Raw genomic sequence first — 9,149 nt, 5'->3', positions numbered from 1 at the left:
GAGCAGCTGAAGCCTTGGAAAAGAACATCACAAGCAGCCAGCTGATTAGAAAAGAAAGAGAAAGGAATGCAAGATCAATGCAATAGTTAATTTCTGGTTGGTCAGTTTTCCCACCAGTATCCCAAACCTGAACTCAAAGGTGTACCAAACCCCACAATTAAGCACTGGGTGGAAACAGTGGGCGCTCCCAGAGGGCTCTTCTTCTAGCATAAGAAATGAGAGGGGGGGTTGCTCTAAGGTCTGGGGGAGGGGGTCCTTACCGCGATTTGTCCTTTCCCCTCCCCGCTCCCCCATCCCCCCGCAGAGCTCAGTGTTGGCTGCAGTGCAGCAACTCAGACATAGCCTGGAAAACAGAGGGTGGGCAGGTCCAAGACTCCTTCATTCTCCCTCCTCCCACCTCTTGGTCTTGAGCAAGAGACCTCAGAAAAGGGAAAGTCAAGATCAAGTCAAGTGTGAGGGGCATGGAGAGAAGGAGGGAGACCAGGAGAACTCATGAAAGCAGCCAAGAGAATTCTATGCTGACCTGTCATCTCTGGTCCTGCCAAGCCCAGCCCAGTGCCGGGGGCACCAGTTTGTTTTCCCCTCATGAAGGTATCCCCAAATGCTCTAAAGCTTGTCTCAGTGCTGCAGACCCTGGCTGGCTTTCAGCACAAGCTCCCCAACTCCTGCCAGAGCAAGATCCTAGTGATGGCACCACCCACAAGTATGTGGGGAGCACAGTGGTTCCCATAGAGCCACTGAGGGTCACTGGTGAAGTCCCCCCAGAAGCCCATGGGCCCCCAGCTCCCAGTGGATGCCCAGATGTGGGTGTTGTGTACTCTAAACCTACCCTGGTCTTATCACATGCCTCATGTTGGTGCCTGTTCCAATGGGTATGTGGGTGTCAAGCAGCACCCCATGCTGTGGGGCATTTAGAGGCACACACAACTGACCTCTCTCCCTTCAGCCTGAGGCTGCAACTTGAAGGGGTCCTTCTTGTCCTGAAATAGAATGAAGGCTGGACGTGGCCCCTTGACCTGTCAGGAAGCCCATACGGAAAATCCCTCCAAGAACTTGCAGGGAATGACAGGCAGAAGGAAAATTTCCTCAGGGGAAAAAGACACTGGTAAAGAAGGGGCCAGTGGGCCTTGATCCAGAGCCAGGCTCCCAGTGTTGCCCTCTATCCAGGTTTCTGTGCCCTGCTCCCCACCCGTGGGAGTTAGGCCTGGGATCCCCTCTGCTGTTTGCTCCAAGGCTCCTGCATCCCCCTGGGAAGTATTTGCTGAGTGACTGTTATCCATGGCATAAATTCTGGGCACAAGAACTGCAATCTGCAGAGACCACACTGGAGGGCTACACAGAGAAGACACCTTAAGCATGTGAGAGCTTAACGACTGCCCATGGAGTTGAACATAGGAGTTGTCATTGAGTTGCCCATGACATTTGTCATAGATGGCCATGACATTCGTCATAGATGGCCATGACAATCATCATGGAGTTGGCCATGACAGTCATCATGGAGTCGACCATGGCAGCAGTTATGGAGTTGACCATAACAATCACCATGGAGTCAGCCATGACAGTCGTTATGAAGTTGGCCATGGCAGTCTTCGTAGAGTTGGCCATGACAGTAGTTATGGAGTCAGCCATGGCAGTCATCATGGAGTTGGCCGTGGCAGTTGTCATGGAGTTGACCATGACAGTAGTTATTGAGTCGGTCATGACAGTAATCATGAAGTCAGCTATGATAGTCATATGGAGTCAACCATGACAGTGGTTATGAAGTCGGTCATGGCAGTGGTCATGGAGTTGGCCATGGCAGCAGTTATGGAGTTGGCCATGATAGTGTGTCCTGTGTGGCCTCCCTGTGCCAGTGTCCAGGAACTATTCCTGGCTCTGTGCTTAGAATCACTACTGACCACATCTGGTGCTGGGGATTTGAACCCAGATTGACTGCATGTAAGGCAAGAACCTGAACTTCTGTACAATTTCCCCTACCCCTGGGTTTCTATCTGAGCCTGTGTTCTCCCACCCAATGCTTTCTAGCCATCCATCCCCAAGCCTCTTCCCTCCATAAATTTTATCTGAGAAAAACAATTCTGACCTCTTGCAAATTTCTATGTGCTGAGAGTCAAGGCACCTGGGTACCATGGAAGTGGCCTCTGCGGTGCCCTCCCTCACCACCATCCCTTCTCTTTACTATGAGTAATGGTTAGAATCCACGCTCAGTGGGACATGACCATAGAAAATTGCCATATTGCAGACCTCACTTGCCATCTTTCGACCATCTCAATATTTCTGAGCAGTGTTTGACATTTCCCATGATTAAAAACTTTTTTAATAGCATGAAAAAGGATCCCTCAAGTTCAAATGTCTAAGAGCCTCCAGGTACAATCATTTGCTCCCTTCTTCCCAGGCATTCCCATGTGGACTAACTCCAATTAACCCCAAGACTTCTAAAGACCAATGTAATTCATTGAATAGTTAGGGAAAAGGTCACTTAAGTCAATCAAACTCAGAACAGAAAAACCTAATTCTGATGGCAAAATGGGTTCCATGTCAACAACCAACTAACATTTTCCTGATGCCCCATTTTTAATTCTTCATCTGAGACCTTTTCTTGGTGTGTTAAGCGAAAGATCAAAAGGCAGTAAAAAGGCAAAGAACAATTATTTAAGATCAAAGAGCTGAAATTCAAGGTACACAGGCTCAGATAGAAACCCAGGGGTAGGGGAAATTATACAGAAGTTCAGGCTCTTGCCTTATATGCAGTCAACCTGGGTTCAAATCCCCAGCACCAGATGTGGTCCAGTAGTGATTCTGAGCACAGAGCCAGGAATAGTCCCTGGACACTGCTGGCGTAGCCCCCAAACTATACAGACATCAAAAAAGACCTAAAGAGTAACCAAAGCTTGGGGGTCTTAATGTAAAGAGAAAGACGCAGTGAGTTAACGTAAGTGGTACCATTTTAATAGGCCAAGGGCTGGTCTGGGAGAAGAAATAGGATCTATTACTGGAGCCAAACCAGACATCTGAATAACAATGGAACCAGTCAGATTATCTAGCCCCACTGGGCTTTTTGAAGCTGCCCCCAAAGAAATGAAGAGTGAAATTTAACAATTTAAACCAGAAAACCTGTTTGGGCAGGCATGGTTGAAAAGATTGAGACTGTCTCCTCTTATCTAGTTCTCAAGGATAAGAGGGAAAAAAACCTTAATCAGAAATTTTGATTTGCAGCTAGCTCAAAGTCCCGGGAGCAGTCCCCAAGTGACTTTATTGATGATGCTGGCACTCACCAGTCCGCAAAACCCCTGTCCCTTGACAATGCACTTCCCTGTACTATTATTTTCCTACAAAACTCACTCTTTGTGACCATACAGGCAAAGTGGTTACTTTGAGGACAAGTATCCACCATCTTTCAACCTGCCTGCTGATTGCCAATAAAGCTCCTTATCATGCTCACTTCGGCAGCACATATACTAAAATTGGAACGATAAAGAGAAGATAAGTATGGCCCCTGAACATGGATGACATGCAAATTTGTGAAGTATTCCATGTTTTTAAATAAAATTTAAAACTTAAAAAAAAATCTCCTTCCCTTCCATCACCACATCTCTCCATTGTTGCAGTAAAACCAGATCTTCCCAGTAGATCTGAGAACCCACACAAGATACAAGTCCCAACTCCCACTCTCTTCTACTTCGATCACCTCTCATTGCATTGAAAAATCCCAACGTGCTGGGCTGGAGAGATAACACTTGCCTTGCAAGCTGCCAACCCAGATTTGATCCTCTTAACTCTTGTCCTGCCACCCCCACCTCCCACCCTGCCTCCTGACACCACCAGCCATCACTCCTAAGCACAGAGCCAGGAATAGTCTCTAAGCACTGCCGGGTGTGGCCCCCAAACCCAACAACAACAAAAACCATACAGCAGAGACAATCACTGAAAGTATCAGAAGTGTCTGGATTTTTCTCAACACCCATGTAAATGTCCCTTCCATCAGCCTCACGTATAGTGGCATTGTGGATACTGACACAGTTCCCCAGGGGAGCTCCCAACATTTTCCCCCCTCATATTACCCAATAATTCTCACTCTATTGCTTATGGGAGCTTTCTACTTCAATTAGCAATATAAATGTGATTGCCTGCACTTGATAATGAGCCTTCCACGTGGCAATGGAGGGGCCTGGGCGCTTGGGAGACAACACTGTCTGCTGGAGGCCAGCAGAGTGTGGGAAGGGGGCTGGTTGTTAGAACCATGTCAGGGGTTGACTGATAAGCACCTCCTAAGACAACAGTCCTCTGAAGGGGGCAGAGTCTCAAAAATATGCCCCCTCAAAAATATGTCTCTTTGACACAAAGATCATTTTGAGCCAGTTATTTTTAAGATGCTACAGCTCTGAAAACTCAGTAGAGGTTTTCCCTTTTGGAAGAGAAATTTGTTTTGTGTTTTAAATGTTTTTAAATTTAAAGAAATGGGGTTAATTAACATCAACAACTGTGTAAACCATGGTGTTTAAATAAAGTTGGGGGGGGTGGGAAGGTACCACCATAATTTACAAAGCTATTGATAATTGAGTCTTAGAATTGTAATATTTCAAGGCCAATCCCACCAGCAATGTCAGCTCCTCTCCACCAGTTCCCATACTCCATCCCCCACCCCCAGGCCTGCCACCTTGATAAAGCACATTATGTTTTCAGTGTTGTTGAGTCTGTGCTTCAATACAAAGCTATACAACTATCCCACATCATCAGCATAACCGAAGTGCCCACCCCTCATTTCCCCATTACTTCCCTTTCTTATGTTCTTTCATCCCCCCTCCTTTATTTCTTTTCTTCTCTATCATTTTTCTCCCTAAGCTCTAGGGTCAACGGCGATCTAGGCATTCCTTATTTACTACATTACATTTTTTCCCACACAGTTATTCTATATACCACAGAGAAGTGAAATCATCCTGTGTTGTCTTTCTTCTTCTGACTTAGAGAAATTTGTGTTTTTAAGGGAAAACTTCATATCTTGGGGTATTTTCTCAGTTTCAGAAAGGAAAATACTGTTTTTAGAGACTCAGCAGTGGAGAAGGCAGGACTTAAATGTGCGTATCCTTGGGGGCCAGAGGGATAGTACAGGGGTAAGGCGTCTGCTTTGCACAGGAAACCCTTGTTCTATCCCCAGCACTGCATGTAATTTCTTGAACACTCCCAGGAGCTGCCCCTAAAAACAGAGGATCAGCCCCTAAAAACAGAGTGAGGAACAATCCCTGAGCACACCCAGGTGTGGTCCAACCTAGCCCACCCACAACCCCCGAAAAACCTACCCACCCACAAACCCCCTTGTTTACTATGCTTTACCTGGTAACCTCCTCTCCTCCTCTCCTCCCCCACACCCCAATATGATAATATTTGTTCATTATCATCGTCATCATTATTGCTGCTTTTGATGTAATACCCAGCAATGCTCAGGGGTTACTCCTGTCTCTCCACTCAGGAATTCCTTCTGGCGGTGCTCAAGGAATCATATGGAATCTATGGATAGAACCAGGGCTGGCCGTGTGCAAGGTAAATGCCCAACTCACGGTAGTATCACTCCAGCCCCTTTATTTGTTCTTTAGTTAGAGCTATATTTAAGGATCTAGCCTGGGTCATTTTGCGGCATTGCTCATTTTTGCTGGGTCTTTCTTACCTAAACAGGAGTTGAACAGTGTTATTAAACTTCTGTTTATTTTCCTCCCAATTCATGTGTCTTATTACACAGTACCTCCGCCAAGAACCCAGAAGATATGAAAACTTATATATAGCAGCCCTGCTCAGCCTTATGTGTCTCCTACACACATAAACGGCAAACTACAAGGCGTAGCATGCCTTGCATCTCCGAAAGGAAGTAAGTTTGCTTCCTCACCCAGGCAGAAGGAAGAAAGAGCACACGGCACACAGCACAGCACCTGCTTAGTCAAAGCACTGTAGCACTGTCCTCCCGTTGTTCATAGATTTGCTCGAGCGGGCACCAGTACCGTCTCCATTGTGAGACTTGTTGTTACTATTTTTGGCTTATTAAATACCCACAGGGAGCTTGCCAGGCTCTGCAGTGAGGGCAGGATACTCTCGGTAGCTTGCCAGTCTCTCTGAGAGGGACAGAGGAATCGAACCTGGGTCGGCTGCGTGCAAGGCAAACACCCTACCCACTGTGCTATAGCTCGCACCAAGGAATTACAAAAACAAAACAAAACACCACACACCAAACTCCCCATTTCCACCTATCAACTCTTGGGTTTCAATAGCCCCTCTAAAAGCTATAAAGTAGGGGCTGGAGCGATAGCAGAGCGGGTAGAGCGTTTGCCTTGCACGCGGCACACCTGGGTTCAATTCCCAGCATCCCATATGGTCCCCTGAGCACCACCAGGAGTAATTCCTGAGTGCATGAGCCAGGAGTAACCCCTGTGCATCACTGGGTGTGACCCAAAAAAGAAAAAAAAAACTTAAAAGCTATAAAGTAAGCTGGTTCAGACTCTCGTTCTAGGGGAGTAGGGCAGGTCCTTATTCCATCTACACTCTAGGCTGCCTTTTACCGGTATATAAAATAACTGGTGGATTTTTGTTTGAGATCAACAATGAACAAAATGTAAATGATTTTTCCTCCAAAGGAAATATCTATCTGGAGGAAGTTCTATTTATTCAAAGAATTGTACTAAATAGGTAACACCCCAGTTTTCTATCTCTGAAAGTTCTAATCCCAGCAAGAGCTTGACACAGCTGGCTATAGGAAAGTCTTTACCTTCCTGACTCCTTCAACTTTCCTTTCTTTTTTAAAATTTATTTTTTTTATTTTATAAAATAGTTCACAATACTTGATTACAGTTACTATTCAAACACCAATCCCACCACCATTATACCCTCCCACCACCATAATTTTGGTTGTTTCCATCCTGAATTCCATCCCCTTCCCCAAAGCAAAAGCGAAACAATATATTTTGTGTTGTTTGCTATGAAAAAACACTGAAAATGCTACAAAAAAGTTTCCTTAGAGGAAAGAATGTGAAGATTGTTGTATTTCACCCAGGGGCCATTAAGCCCTTCTATAAGAGATGATTGCACATTGTTAAAAGTTCAGCCTTGTGTGCTTTTAAATAAATATATATATAACAGATATATATCTGTATATATACAATATATATTTACAGATATATATAATATATATTTTTTACAGATATATAATATATATTATTTTTCTCTAAAATGGGCTGCCTCTTATTTTAACCCCCATCAAATGTGGTAGGGTACTCTTGGAGTAAGAGTGGTGTGAAGTATGAGTTGCATTCGTGGCTGAATGGTCCATGAATGGGTTCACTCGTGGATGAGGCTCAGCCTGAGTGTGTGAAGAGTGGCCGTGAGCATGGCAGCAATTGAGTTCTGGAGGTTTTCAGTTGCTGGGGCTGGATTATTTGGGGCGGGGAGGAGCCTCACCTGCCCCCCTCCAGAGCACCCTAAATGAGATATCCTGGTGTGGGGCCCAGCAGCATTCAACTTTCCTTTTGAGTGAGAAGAACAAGAAATAACTTCATCCTCTAATCTCTCCAGAGGAGCTGCTTAGACAGTTACTATTCTGATGTGGCGATTTGATTTATGAGACTGACCAGACCGTGTCTTTTAGAGAAAATTTAGTAGTAACAGATCCAAGTGATGCCAAGCCCTGTGATTTCCTAGGGTTTGGTTTGCCTGTTTGCTTTCTTCCATTTGGGTCTATCAGCGGCGTCCCTGGTGTCAATACACTAGGAAGTAATTTGCCAATCTAGAGCTTCACTCTGCCTTTCCACCCTCACGTTTTACCTTTCCTTTTGACATCAGTGGGTTCCCACGGGTGGCTTATGTGAGATGGGGGTTGGGGGTAGATAATCACTTTCTTCGGACTGTTAGGTCCCTAGGGACCCTGAGGGAGATTCCAGAGTTAAAACTCTATAAATTAGTAACTCTCCCTTTCCTGCCCTCCTTATCTGTTACCTCCCTTAAGAACTCTTCCCTTATCCACCTCCGGAATGCAGGGCTGAGAATCAGAGGAAGCAAGGTGATAACCAAATGTCCAAGTTACCTGATGCCCACTAGTCACAATGCCTATGTACGTAAATGCTGATCTTTGAATCTATAGGCTAAGAAGTGATGTACCCTTAATTGGATTGGTTAAGAAAGCATATGTCGTTACAAATCTATTGGCTATGAAATGCGCGGGCTTTGCTGTAACGGCCAGTGAAGGCCTATATAAGATCCCCTTTGAAGAGGTTCGGGGTCTTGCCTCACCTAACTGACCTGCGTGTCTGTGTAGGCGGCTTGACCCTGGCTAGCCAGTCTTACAATAAACCTTGCTTGCTGTTTGCAGTCTCTGGAGTTTCTTTGTCGTTAAAGGGAGATCACGATCCGTGCCCTAACATTTGGAGGCCCCAGTGAGATCTCCCGACGGCAAACGGGCCCAGAGAGCGGGTTTTGAAAAGGCCTTAAAAAAAAAAAAAAAATTCTGGGGAATATTCCGTCTGTTCTGTGGGGGGACAGTGTCCCCTTCTGGACCGCGGCAGGGAAGTAGCTAACCCTGTGAGGACTTGGGGGGACATAGGGTTTCCTCGGGTCCTCGTCTGTCTGTTCTGGAGGCCTCGTCTGTTCTGGACCGCGGCAGGGAAGTGGCCAACCCTGACTGGGAGGACTTGGGGGGACATAGGGTTTCCTCGGGTCCTCGTCTGTCTGTTCTGGAGGCCTCATCTGTTCTGGAAAATCCGGCGCCGGGAGAAGACCTGGAAGAGCTGAACCCTCCGGAGGTGAAAATCACGTGCACGCCCTTTGGGCATATTCGGGAGTCCCAGGGTGACTGGTGAGTGTGGTGCGCACCCGTGTGAGAGAGTGGACCGGTCCGAGCGAGTGCAGGAGTGTGATCTGTGCGTGTGTCCTTAGTGTGTGTATTTGTCTTATTATCCTTCTCTTAGTTCTGTTTATTGAGATTGTTTAATATGGGTCAGAATCAATCGACCCCCAAAGCTTTAATTCTTGATCACTTCTCTGAGATCCACAGGAAAGCTCAGAATCTGGGCTTGATGATCAAGAAAGGTAAGTTTGCCAATTATTGTTCATCAGAATGGCCTTCCTTTGGTGTGGATTGGCCCCCAGGAGGTTCCTTCTCTCCAAACCTTGTG

General features: G+C 46.1%; 1 non-coding gene across 1 annotated transcript; it reads left to right on the top strand.

The window, feature by feature from the left end:
* The first annotated feature begins 3,434 nt into the window (after positions 1–3,434).
* Positions 3,435–3,541, top strand: LOC130016707 (U6 spliceosomal RNA). Its single transcript, XR_008791255.1, has one exon. It is a non-coding gene; the product is annotated as a U6 spliceosomal RNA (small nuclear RNA).
* Positions 3,542–9,149: the final 5,608 nt, after the last annotated feature.

This window comes from Sorex fumeus, unplaced genomic scaffold (genome assembly GCF_029834395.1).
Source record: "Sorex fumeus unplaced genomic scaffold, SorFum_2.1 ptg000165l, whole genome shotgun sequence".
In the NCBI taxonomy this organism is placed as follows: Eukaryota; Metazoa; Chordata; class Mammalia; order Eulipotyphla; family Soricidae; genus Sorex; species Sorex fumeus.
The sequence above is the reverse complement of the archived record's forward strand: the minus strand, read 5'-3'. Positions and strand labels throughout refer to the sequence as shown.